The sequence below is a fragment of the Marmota flaviventris genome, chromosome 6, assembly GCF_047511675.1.
Source record: "Marmota flaviventris isolate mMarFla1 chromosome 6, mMarFla1.hap1, whole genome shotgun sequence".
Lineage (NCBI taxonomy): Eukaryota > Metazoa > Chordata > Mammalia > Rodentia > Sciuridae > Marmota > Marmota flaviventris.
The window spans coordinates 122,267,842-122,280,389 of record NC_092503.1 but is presented as its reverse complement, the minus strand read 5'-3'; positions in this window follow the sequence as shown (position 1 = coordinate 122,280,389).

Here is a 12,548-nt window from a genome sequence, read left to right as displayed (position 1 = left end):
GTAACCTGCCTAATGACACAATGAAAAATGATGTACTACTGATGCCAGTGACCTAACGTAACCTATTGATATAAATAAAGCTGGCAGCTTGGGCAAGGGGAATTCTGCCATTCTGCCTCTGTACCTTGCTTTTATCTTCTTATGATTTCTTTACAGATTTTGATTTCCTTACAGCAAGCAGCAATTAGGACCACAGACAAGCACAGAGTGAGAGTGGTCACCTCTACCACCAGAGGCTGCACTCCAAATGAAGGTGCCCTCACCCCTTCAGTGGGGACATCTGTGGCTTGCCCACTTGGGTTTCCTCTCCCTATCTGGTCATGGTTCCTGGAATTTCCTTTGATTACCCTTCATTTTTCTCACAGGGTGACTCTGCTCCTAGGGCATGACCATTCAGAGCAATCCATCCCAGTGTGATTGGCCCAAAGGAGTGGTGACCCAGGCTGGCTGGGCCAGGCTAAGCCCCATGACTTTCACTAGAAACATTAGGCAGGGGAAGCTCTCTTTTTCTGCAATGCCAAGCTGTCAGACTGTGCCCCTAAAACTGCTGGGCAACATGCCACCTCCCCACAGAGAGGAGATGAGCAGGGGAAGGCAGTTCACAGAGATGGAGAGAGGCAGTGTCCTGATGCCATCACTGTGACCCCTAGATAGAGCTGTACCCCAATCTGGAATCACCCCAAACTTCCCAATAACCTGAACAAAAAAATCTATTGTTTAGCCTTTCTTTATATTATTTATTTATTTATTTAATTTTATATATTAAAGTAAATAAAGCTAATAAACGCCTAATTTTATTATGGTTTATCCAAGTTGAAATTATGAAAGATGGACCTGCTCTGCTCTACAAAGTTGTATGGCCTTAAACCCTCTGAGCTTCATTTTTCCTTGTTAATAAAGAGGAGTTGTTAGTTCTACATACAGTATAGGAAGCCTGACTGTGGATTAAATCAGGTGAGGCAAAGCATTTCAGATTGATGTTTGATAAATGGAGGTTACTATAATTCTAATCTACCAAGTAAGCATAATTTACTGAAGAATAACTACAGAAATGATTTCAAATACCCAAGTATCACTGGGTGTCTGACTCTGATGGCCTCAGCTATCTGACTTTTCAATGGGGCCTCAGTGTGGAAGCAACTGTTTCATCCTTAGTGAACACCCACAATCTAATATCCTGCAATATCACACACACAAAAGCATCAAAATATTGATCTATCATATTCTTATAAGACAAAAAATAAAAAACAAGTGGCCCCATCTGCATTTAGAACTCTGAACCCCCTCACCCAGGAGCTCATTGCAACTTCATATTAGAGCCAGGACGCTCCAACCAAAGAGTTTCTCAGTTTGGACATCAAGAAAAACTTTTTCCATTCATAGAATAGTACAGCTCTGGGGGCTGCAGCACCTCAGCCTAGGGATTACCCAGGGGAGCAAGCTCCTCCTCTGAGAGCACCTGCAAGATCACCTGTGACCAGAGGGCAGTATGTGACCCCCAGTGACTGAGTACATCTTGCTCCCAATGGGGTGAGCCAAGCACAACTTCCTTTATACAGATGGCCTAGCTGTGACAACTCAGCAGCACTGATGTATGGGGGTAAGAAGACTATAGTTCAGAGGTTCAGGCTCACATGCTACAAAATGGGCAGGACCACTATTCAAACTTGAGACTGTCAGATTCCAAAGTCTGGCCCTTTGCTAACTCTACACTCCCAGCATAGATCATAACCATGTGTGGGCTGTTGGTTTCATCTGCAGAGCAATGTAAAGCAGGATTGGCAGCCAGACCCCTGAGAAGCCATTCACCATCTCTGGGACCTTAGGCAAGTTGCCTGCCATCTCTGTGCCCTAATTTCCTAATCCACAAGAGAAGATGTTTTATTCACTGCATAGGACATGGGGGTAATTAAATGAGATGTCTATTGAACTGGCTTCTTATCTTCTTATCTGATGCTCCTGCAACACCCTATGAGGTTGCTACAGGGACATACACCTGGATGGCACAGGAGACACAAGGAAGAAAGAAATCCAGGTCCCTCTTGCTGTTCTTGACACTGAGAACAGTCTGCCACAGAGGCCCAACACAATCTGAAGCTCCCAGGAGCTACACTGCCAAAGCCCTGAGAAAGCATCAAAATATACAGGTGGATAGGACTGCATTATTCATCAGGAGAATTTCTGCTCATATAAGCCATAGCCACACAGGCTTATCTGAGTCAATCCTAAGGCCTCAGAGGACCCAGAAATATCCTACTTATAAGTTCTGCGCCACATTCAATGGACAAGCTTTCTGCACAGCAGGGAGGAGAGACTGGGCCTGGGGTTCCCAGCCCAGAACCAAAAGCTCTGCAAAGAACAGGTGGATGTTTCCTTTCTTGCCTAATGACATGGTGTCCTGGCTTCCTCCCCACTTGTCCCCACTACTTGTATTTCCTCCCCTGCTCAAAACTCCCCCAGGGCTCCCATCTTACCCACAGTGAAAGCCAAGGGCTTCAGCAACCATGAACCTTTGTATTATCAAACCCTTTTCTTTCTCTGACCTCATCTTCACTCTCCTTCACTCTGCCCTGGTTTCACTGGCCTCCTTGTTACTCTCTGTTCCCAACTCATGGTCTTTGCATATGCTGATCCTTCTGCCAGGAACACCCTTCCTGCAGATTTCTACAACCTCCATGACTTCAGCTCTCTGATCCAATGCCATCCCCTTAGAGAAGACATCTCTGACCACCACCTCTGGTGAGCCCTTTCCATCTCTCTCCAGACTCTATTTCCCCCCTGGTACTTGCCACCTTTGATATATATTATTTATCTACATGTCCCTAGATTCAAGGAAAGCATGTGAGCACGTGCTCAATCTGTGTCTTTTGGAACAGGCCTGGGAAATAGTAGATGCTCAACAAATATTTATGAAAGGCAGAAGGGGAGGGAGAGAGGAAAAAAGAAAATTTTCCTCTAAGATTCAACAGACATTTTCCACTCTTGTTCTTGCTATCAGCAGAAACATCCTGAAGTAGAGCTCTAAGCAAACCCTCCCTTGCTCATATATCTTCTATAGCCACCCCCCCCCCCCCCCATAATATGTTGAGGTGAGTACAAATGCTGCAGCCTGGCTTTCACAGTTCTGCACAGACTGCGATGAACAGACCCTCCTGCCTTATCTCCTCCTTATACATGTACCTGACCCCAAGCCTTTTTCCCAGGGACCTGCCCATGTTTCATAGCTCCTTAATGCTGCCCTCTGTATGCAAGGGTCACAAGAGCCTGAAAAAGTAGTACTTGAATTCTACCAGCTGCATGGACTGTCTGTGTGACCTCAAAGCAGGTTGCTTAATATCTCTTTGCCTTTGGTTCCTCACACATCAAGTAAAGGAGATGAGGGTTCCCCTCATGGGGCTGTGGTTGGGAGTGAAGGAGATCAGGCTTGGGAACTCCTTGGCTTGGTGCTGGATATCACATTACCATTCCATGAGCTGGGAGGATTTAGGCAATGCTAATATCAGCCCTGAGTCTGTCCTTGCCAATGGCCCAAGCCACATTAAAGGTAAGACACTGAGGCAGGCTTAGGAAGTTTGTCCCAGACAACAATAACAACAACAAGAGCTGTGCAACCATAGCCACCACTTTTCCTTTGAACCCCAAACAGGCATATGAAACAGTTTAAAAGAATTGAGAATGAGTTACATAAGAAGAGGACATGCACATCTGACTAACTAGAAGGGGCATGTTGAGCATGAGGTCCATCAGCATCAGGTGACAACAGCTTTTCCAAGCTTACCAGTACAGTTTGAGCATTTCTAATCCAAGAATCTGAAATCTGAACAGGTTTGATGTGAACATGAAGTCATGCATGGGAAATTCCACACCTGATCTCATGTGACAGGGCACATCAAAATGCAGGTTCACTAAGAATACCATATGAAGATACCTTCAGGTACAGGAGTAAGGTGCAAATGAAGTATAAATGAATTTCCTGTGTAGACGTGGGCCCTGTCCCTAAGATGGCCCATTTTTTGTATGCAAATATTCCAAAATCTACAAAATATCCAAAATATTCCTGGTGCCCAGCATTTTGGAAAAGAAATAGTATCACCATTTTTGGCTGGCTAATCCCTGTCAGTAACGTGGTTGGGGTGGGAGGAATCTTGTGCAGTGCAGGATGTTGTGAGCTACATGCCTGGGTTCTTCTTGCTGGATGCTGTGGGGAAGTCCCAGCTGTGACAACCAAAATGCTCCAGACACATACTAAAAATGTATTCACTGTTTTTCTGAGATTCAAATTTAGTGGGCCACCCGTATATTATCTGGCAACCCAACTTTGCGGGAGGGGCAAAGCTATTGCCCTGGTTCATGAAGAAAGACTGGGTTGGACTCAAACCATGGAGTTCCCATGGAAATAGCAATACCCCAGCCTTCTTGGCCTGGCCCCCCTCCCATCCTGGGCTGGGAAGATCACTTCCCCAAACACATTGCACTGGGCAGCTGTGCAGATGGCTCTGCAGTGACATGCCTCTCAACAGCCCCAGTTCACAGAGGTAGAAGCACCTTCGCCTGTAGGACCTGCCTCATCTCCCTGCCTCCTCCCTGGCTTTCATCTGCCACCCACAGCCCCTGTCTTCTCTTTTTTAAGGAAGAGGCCTCCCAGGCTCAGCCAGAGGCAGGAAAACAAGGCAGTTACACACTTTGCTTCCGTTGTCAACTGGCATCTTTTTGCTGATTCCTTCAATGGCAGTTGTGGCAACGGAAAGCTGGTCCCTGCCCACTTTGAAACAAAACAAAATTAAGGGTGTCAAAGGGACAAGCTAGCCAGGAAGGATCCATGATAGAGCTGGTGGGAATTAACCAGAGGAAATCATGCTGAGGCCACCCTGTCTCCAGCTTTGCCTTGGTGGCATATGGGGAAGAGAGACAAGCAATAACCCTGCCCTGGAGAAGCTCAGATGAGGGTGTTTTCACATAGTTGATCCTTCCAGGTGAGTGATTTTCACTCCCATTATGAATAAACCCAAACTCTGACACTGAAGGTAGAGACAGGTACTTATCTAAGATGGTCGAACTCAGCCCCGCTCCCTTCCTTCCATATCCCCAGTGTCCTTCCCATTCTTTCCTCTTTGCTTTTAAGGTAAGACCACACACCCCACTTCCTATGTACCCTGCCCAGTTCTCCTTCCTCTCTGCTCCAGCTACTTTGGTTCCTTCAAATTCCCCAGGCTGCATCCACCACAAAACCTCTGACACATACAGTTCCTTGTCTGGAATGGATTTCCCTCTCCTCCAGCTACTTCACACCTCCACCTAAAAGGCCTACTCAGCTTTCATGTATCTTCTTCTACTTCACACCCTCAGAAAAGCCTTCCCTGACCCTCTGGTCATGTGCAGTTCTTCCTGTGTTCCTCTTTTGTGTCTTCTTTCTTTGTTTCTTTTTGTGGTACTGGTGATAGAATCCAGGGCCTCCTGCTTTCCAGGCAAATGCTTTACCACTTAACTACACTGCCATCCCTGTGTTTGAAGTTCTTATGGTGCCAAGTGACTCCTGTAATTATTTTCACTTATTTTTGAGAATCTTCCAGGGTCTGTCTCTTCCAGGAGAATACCAGCCTTGGGAGAGCAGGGGCTAAGCACGCCTGGTTCACTGCAGTACTTAACCAAGCCCATGTCAGACACAAAACCTTCAATAAAAAATACGTTTTAAAAAATCTCCAGGATTTGAATCCAGTTCTGGCTGAGCCTGAAGGACTTTCTTGACTGGTTTCATTGGTCCTGGTCCTGATGGTTTCCCAGGTCAGCACTAAACAGATTTTCCAGCCCCATAGACTGTGTGCCAGCCCCTTAGTTGCTGCAGAGGCTCAGCCCAAGCTTGCACGCTACCTAGCTTATCTAGGGAAGCTGATTAAGACACATATTCCAGAAAGAAGTGTGAGGCTGTGACATTTAGTGACATGGCTTCTCTGAACCCAGAGGGAGGGGAGAAGAAATACCTGGTTTGGTACTTAGATTTCTAAACAAGAGCTTTCAATTCCATCTCACTGAAGACTGGCTCTCTAACATTGGAAGAGATGTCCTTGCCAAGGAAGTGAGCAAAGGAAGGAAAGAATGGAAAAATTCTGTTTTGGGGGACTCAGTAAGTCCTGAGTCTGCCCCTTCTTGGCTGGGTGCTCTTGGGCAAGTCATTCCTCCCTGTGAGGCACGGTTGACTGTGTGTGAAATGGAGTCAACCTACCTACCTCATAAGCCTATTGTACACTCAGAGTATGGTACGTACTGTCCACTGGTAAATGGAAACCCTTAATCCTAGAATGAGGGCCCCCAGAAATGCAGAATTTAGAAAGCACCACCAATTTGAAACTGTGATTCCAGATCTGGAATTCAACACATCTGGACAACCAAGCGAGGTTAGGCCCCCTGCCCCTCCCAGGCACCAAGCAGGGTGATGAGTGGTTGCTCTGAGTAGATCTATTTTTAGTTTTTTTAGGAACCTTCATACAATTTTTTTATAATGTCTGTACTAACTTCCATTCCCACATATCATCCTTTCTGTAGGGGATACACATATGAAGACTTCAGACTAACATTCTCTTCCCTTTCTCAATGAATAAAGTTTACCAATGTGCAAGTGCCCCTACTCTGTTCATGGAATAACTTGAAGCTTGGGCTCCAACTGTCTTCTTAGAAACTTGGGAGTTTTGATTTAGGAAAAAGTGTGTTACATGCATGCACATATGTGGGTAAATACGTAAGCACATTGACTCTAAGCAGCAGTATATTTATCTGAACATTACAATTCTAACACTTACAAAAACTTATTTTCTACATAATTAAAAGGGAATATATTTTATATCCAGAGGAGGATAGGTTGGGGATGAATGACAAATGAGACATGCTGAAATTTAAAGGATTTATTATTTCAGGTATACTGTATAATGCTCACTGTTTTTCCTTAGAAGTTTTAAGGTTAGATTGTAGGCCAGGCCTGTGCTCTAGTGCTTCCTAGCTCATGAGGTGAGCAGCTTGCTCTGCCATGTGCTTACATCATGGTGTGGTTCCATTTCTAGAGGAGCAAAACAAGTCCTTAGTCCTTGGGCTAGAACATCCAGAATCATAAGAAAAGTAAACATTTTGTTTTTATATATCAGTTATCTCAGGTATTTCATGAAAGTGATGGGAAGCTGACTAATAGAAGGATTGATCTATTATTTTAAAATTGTGTGAAGTTTCTCTTCTGCCAGGAAAGTCTTCCCTCTTACGACTTCTGCCAGAAAAGCAAAATTAGCACATGTGTTATCTGCTGTCCACTGCAATCAACAAGAAATGGCTCAGAAATTGCAAGAGGCTTATGTCTTATGAAAGTTAAATTTTTGTCCATTCTGATTTTTGCTTCAGAATCTTCAGCCTGTACTTCTGGCTGAGGATATCTTGAAGCTGCTGATGCTACTGGTATTTGTCGGAAGCAAATCAATACCAACTACAATTTCTTTCAGTGTCTGTGAAATAAATACCATCCTCTCATTGCCAACTCCTTTCTGGATTCACTGCTCCACAGGAAAATTTTGAGCTCTCCCTCTTTTTTAATATCCAACTTTAGAAACTTCTATATGTTCATTCCTCTAGTAAGGCCAAGGTGTGAAATTGACAGGCTGCACTGGTTGAGGCTGATGATCACGTCACTCTTGGACACTTGGTTCACTTATCCCACAGACTTTTTTGGAATATCTTTGTGGTAGGGGCTGTGACACTCCAGTGAAATCTCTTCCTTCAGGAGTTGTCTCAGAGGGCTTTGTGTCTGAGAGGCTAGAGTCAGGCCTAGAGGAGGAACCCTCAGGTTCAGCCCGACTGGCTATATATTTCTGCATCTGCAGGTCAATGGAAAGGACTGTTGGACATTCGGGCCCAGAGGATATCTGGACTGGACTTGGTGCCAGGAAGCAACAGCAGCAGCACCACCAGCAGCTGCAGCAAAAGCAGCAGCTGCCGCCAACATGAAGCCTGGCTGGTGCAGAGGGTGCACCCCCCTGGAAGCTACCTTGCTCTCTTGCTTCTTCCCTCTGTCACCCATGTTCAGGGACTCCCTCCCTGCTGCCCTCACTAGAAAGCAAGGGGCCCACCCACTTTCCCTTAGCCTTCCTTCTGCATGGGTAGCAGCAGTCACCTTGATTGACTTTCTAGGAATGGAGGGGCACCCCGCCCGAGCGCTTGAGATGTTGTCCAGCTCGAAGTTGCCATAGCCAACCGAGCTGCGAGCTGCTTTGGATGCTCCACTGCCCTCAGATGTCTGCAGCAGCTGCTCTCCAGGGCTGCTGGGAACCTACGCCAGTTAGCTTGCTGACTGGGCCAACTCTCAGCAGAGCCTGGACCTGCAGAGGGGAGGACAATGCCGCCAGGGCTGGTGCTACCTGTGGCGATCCTGCGTCCTCCCAGGGCTCGCCGGCCCTCCAGCCCTCCAGCCCTCCCAGGTTCGCTGGACCTGGGGAGCCCCGAGTGCTCACGCACAGAGACAGGTGTCCAGGTGCTAGGCCTGCCTGGTGCGGCCAACCGCAGACTGCGCCGCCTAGCAGGACGCCAGGGTGCTGCTGGCAGGCAATTGACAGCTGCTGAGTCCAGGGCCCTGGAAGAGGCAGGAGTGCCCAGAGGGCACATCGGACAGGCCATCAGCAGAACCAAGCTCCACTTCCACGGCCTCAAGAAGTTGGGGTCGCATGTGTTGAAAAGAACATGCCCTCATGGGGTTCGGTGCCAAGGTCTCCCCTGCTAACCTGACCTCTGAGCCTCTGCTTGTGTTGGATCTTCCCAGGATGCTGCCATGACTGCGGGCTCTGCTGGCTGGCGCTCGGTGACGTCATTGTGCCATCAGTCCGCCTGTCCTCGACACTCGCCAATATCTGGAGAGCAGCCAGGGTGGCATAGCAGCCACTAAGCAGGACCCTTGGCACCCAAGGCCCAGAAAGACCCACAGGGGACACAAAAAAGGGCATTCTCCTGCCAGAGCCTAGAACCCTTCAGGCCTTTGACTTGGAAGTGGATGGATGGATGCTCAGGGCCGCTTCCACTCTTGAGTGCCAGACTTTCCCCTTCCCTGCAGGTCTTGAACAACGGCTATTTTTCATTCTAACTTCTACTTTTACACACCCATGTCTTTTCTGGAGTGGAATCTAAATAATGAAACCACATCACTTGTTGAGTTTGTGCAGGACATTGGGGTCAATATCATATTCAGAGACTTTTCTTTGTGTTAAATTTCTCCTGATTCTAACTAAAGAAGGATTCAACCATCAAATCAAAGGTCATGAATGTCAAATTATGAGGTGCTTTGGGTAAGAGTTGTCACAAAATTTTTCCTGTTGAATTGTTATAGGATAAAGATGCATAATTTAGATTTTTGTTTTACTATGGGCAACTTAGTGGGCATCTGCTACTCCATTAAAATTAATTATATGCTGAAATACTTTATGAGAATTTATTAAGAACTTGACAATGCTAATTAAAGTTGACTTCTATCCAAGATGTTACTAAGTTACAAAATCTTTACTGTGCAAACCTACATGCAGAGTATTGGCTTGCTAAAATGAATTATAGAACATCCATTTTAAAATGGCTAATCAATGCATCTTCACAGACATCATTTTAAATTGCTGTTATTCTTGATTTCTCATATTTAATATTCAAACATGTGCAATTTAACTTCAACATAATAAATTTTGTTTAATTGCTTGGTTAATCCCATAATGCATGGTAATGCACAATTAATTCAATTGGAGTATGTATAATTACAGTATTCTGAAAAGATTTGAAGCCATATGACATATACTTTAGACTTTAAACATAATTGTCCCACCTACCTTATTTGGTAATTTTTCATTATTTATTCTGCTTGAGAAAATATGCTACTGAAGGCAAATTTCATCATCCATACAATTTGAATGATATACTTTTAAATTTTATATGACCTTTATTAAAGCATACTATGTAGGATGAAAATTTAAGAGTCAGAAAAGCAGAATTATATAATAAGCCTCATTATTTTAAGATTAGAAATGACATTAAAATCTGGCCTCTCTGTTAGAGCCAGAAATACCTGTGTCCTGGAGACATCATATGATTGACAGGGTTAGTGATGAGGGATCATGGATACTGCTTGTTGGATGTAAATGCTGCTCAGCAGGGCCAGAGGTGGTAGAGTACACCTGCTTGCACACCACTACTCCTTGTTCTCAGTCCTTCTAAATAACCATCGTTAGTGCTCATAATTACTTGTTGGTTATAATGCATAGATTTGTCTTCTCTCTGGAAGTAAGAAGTATTGTCAGCAGTTGGAGACAGACTGGCAGAGGCTGGCATCTGCTGTCAGAGTCCAAATCTTGAGGCTTGAACCCCAGTGATGCAAGGGAAGGATCCTTTTGAACCAGTTCTTTGGATCTTCTTTCCTGTCCCTTCCTCTTTCCCTCTGTATGATCACAGCACCTCCTGCAGGCCCAAGGTAGGCTAGGGTGAGGGAAGGTGCTGGGGAACCCAAAGGGAAAGGGCATGTGAGTAAGAGACCAACAGGGGGAAGAAAGAGAAGAAATTTGATTTACAAAGGAGTTCAATAATAAATCATAATTGAAAGCATATATATATATATGCATTTTGTTGTTGTTGTTGTTGTTGTTCAGAGAAAGACAAAAGAGATCAACACATTCAGAGCTCTATCTACTTGGGGAGTATTTTGGTTAGCAATGCAAACATTTTTGTAATTTTGTTAATGTGTAAAGACTTTTCACCTACCCTTCATTGAATGTTTCCTGTGGTTTGTGGATTACCAAGTTCATTTAGCAGACAAAACTACACAGATTGCCTCCCATCATATAGCAACAACAGAAGAGGGGAAGGCCAGTGTAGATTGTGGGCAGTGCCAGACAAGAAAACAACATGAGGTCCAAACACTGAGTTAATCTTTATTACTCATGTGTGCAGGCAAAACAAAAATACATATGTTTTCTCCTTTACTACTTTTGAGCATTTCCTAACTGCCTAGGATTCACCAAAGCTTAGAGTTTGCACAAGATTTTGTGGCCACTTGTTTTAATATCTTACATACACAGAAGTATCCTTGATTTTGACATGACTTTTCTCAGACTATTTCAATTTTCAGAATGCCAATTTAAGCACAATTGTTTCAGGCCTTATTTTTTTTTTTTCAATTTATGAAATTTGCTATGGTTTTCCCCAGGGTGCAAAAAATTCTATCCCCCCAAAAATTATAATGATGCACTTTGGGGGGCGGGAAACCAGCACAGGAAAGAAGTATGGTTTTTGGAGTAAGTACTTAAGGAAGGGATATGTCAGTTGGAGTCCATTATCTGAAACGAAGCCATGAAGCAAAGGATATTCTTTGTCTGTCCTCAGAGCTCAGGTTCTCATCAGAATATATCCCAACAAAGTTAATTTTGTCCTCCATTTTTTTTTTTTTGAATACCTGAAGCTCATTTCAATTTAGAGGTTAGGTTGTTAGCTGCTTCCATGTTTCTGCTATGTTGGAAATCCTCTTGGGTGATATTTTCTTGATTGTCCTCATATTTCATTGTTGAAAAAAATAAGGATGGCTGATTTTTCTCATGAACACAAGGCCTACATCATACATTGAAGCTGTCTTTATTCTCTCTCTCTGTGGTTGTATCAGACAGTGGCTGGGGCCAGGTCTTCTCAAAGTCTCCTTTGCTCCCAAGTCTCATCCTGGACTAAAAAGGATTAGAGTGACTGGAAGCTTAGTGTCTTTTTCTCTGTCTGGTGTCCCTATTTGACCTCTCCACATGGTGAACTCAGAGAAGGGTTTTTGCAGGGCTGAAACTGGAGAAAGCCCAAAGAAGCTGGCAGAATCTTAGCCTTCTCACACCAACATCAGACATCACTCAGCATTGCTTCCACACCAGGGCAGTCACACAGGCCACCCAGTGATGAAGAATGGGACAGAGACCATTTATCAATGAGAGGGATGTTAAATATTGGTATGGACTTTGAAACCATCAGAGTCAGAACTCCAGTCACAAAACATGTACATTCTTCCTGCTTGAAAATTATATTCACTCTCCCAAACCTCCAGAGTCTCATTGTCATCTGAGTGAGTTCTGGATGCAGATGAGGATTCTTGGTAAGGTTCTTCCTCATTTGAAGACTTGGGGGCAAAAGGGACTGGCTCCTTTCCCCTATCTTGCCCACTTACAACCATGGGGCAGAAATAGTGCAACCACCGCAGAGTCTCTTACAGGAAAGGGTTGAAGTGGGGAAACCACGATTGTCCCTGGTCTGCATCACCTGAAAACCCATCAAACACCCACTCTGTAGATACAGGCCCACTGCCTGGAAATGCTCCTTCATGGTTTCTAGTTTAATCGTCTGGAGCTCTGAATAATTCTTCTTTGTCCAATGGGGAATTATGGGTTTTTGATTGATCAGTTTTCTCAGTCTGATTTCCCTGTGTAACTACCAGAAATTAGTGGCTTAAAACATCACCAGTTTATTGTGCCCATGGTTTCCAAGTCCAGGCCCAGCATAACTGTGTTTTCTTCTTTGGATCT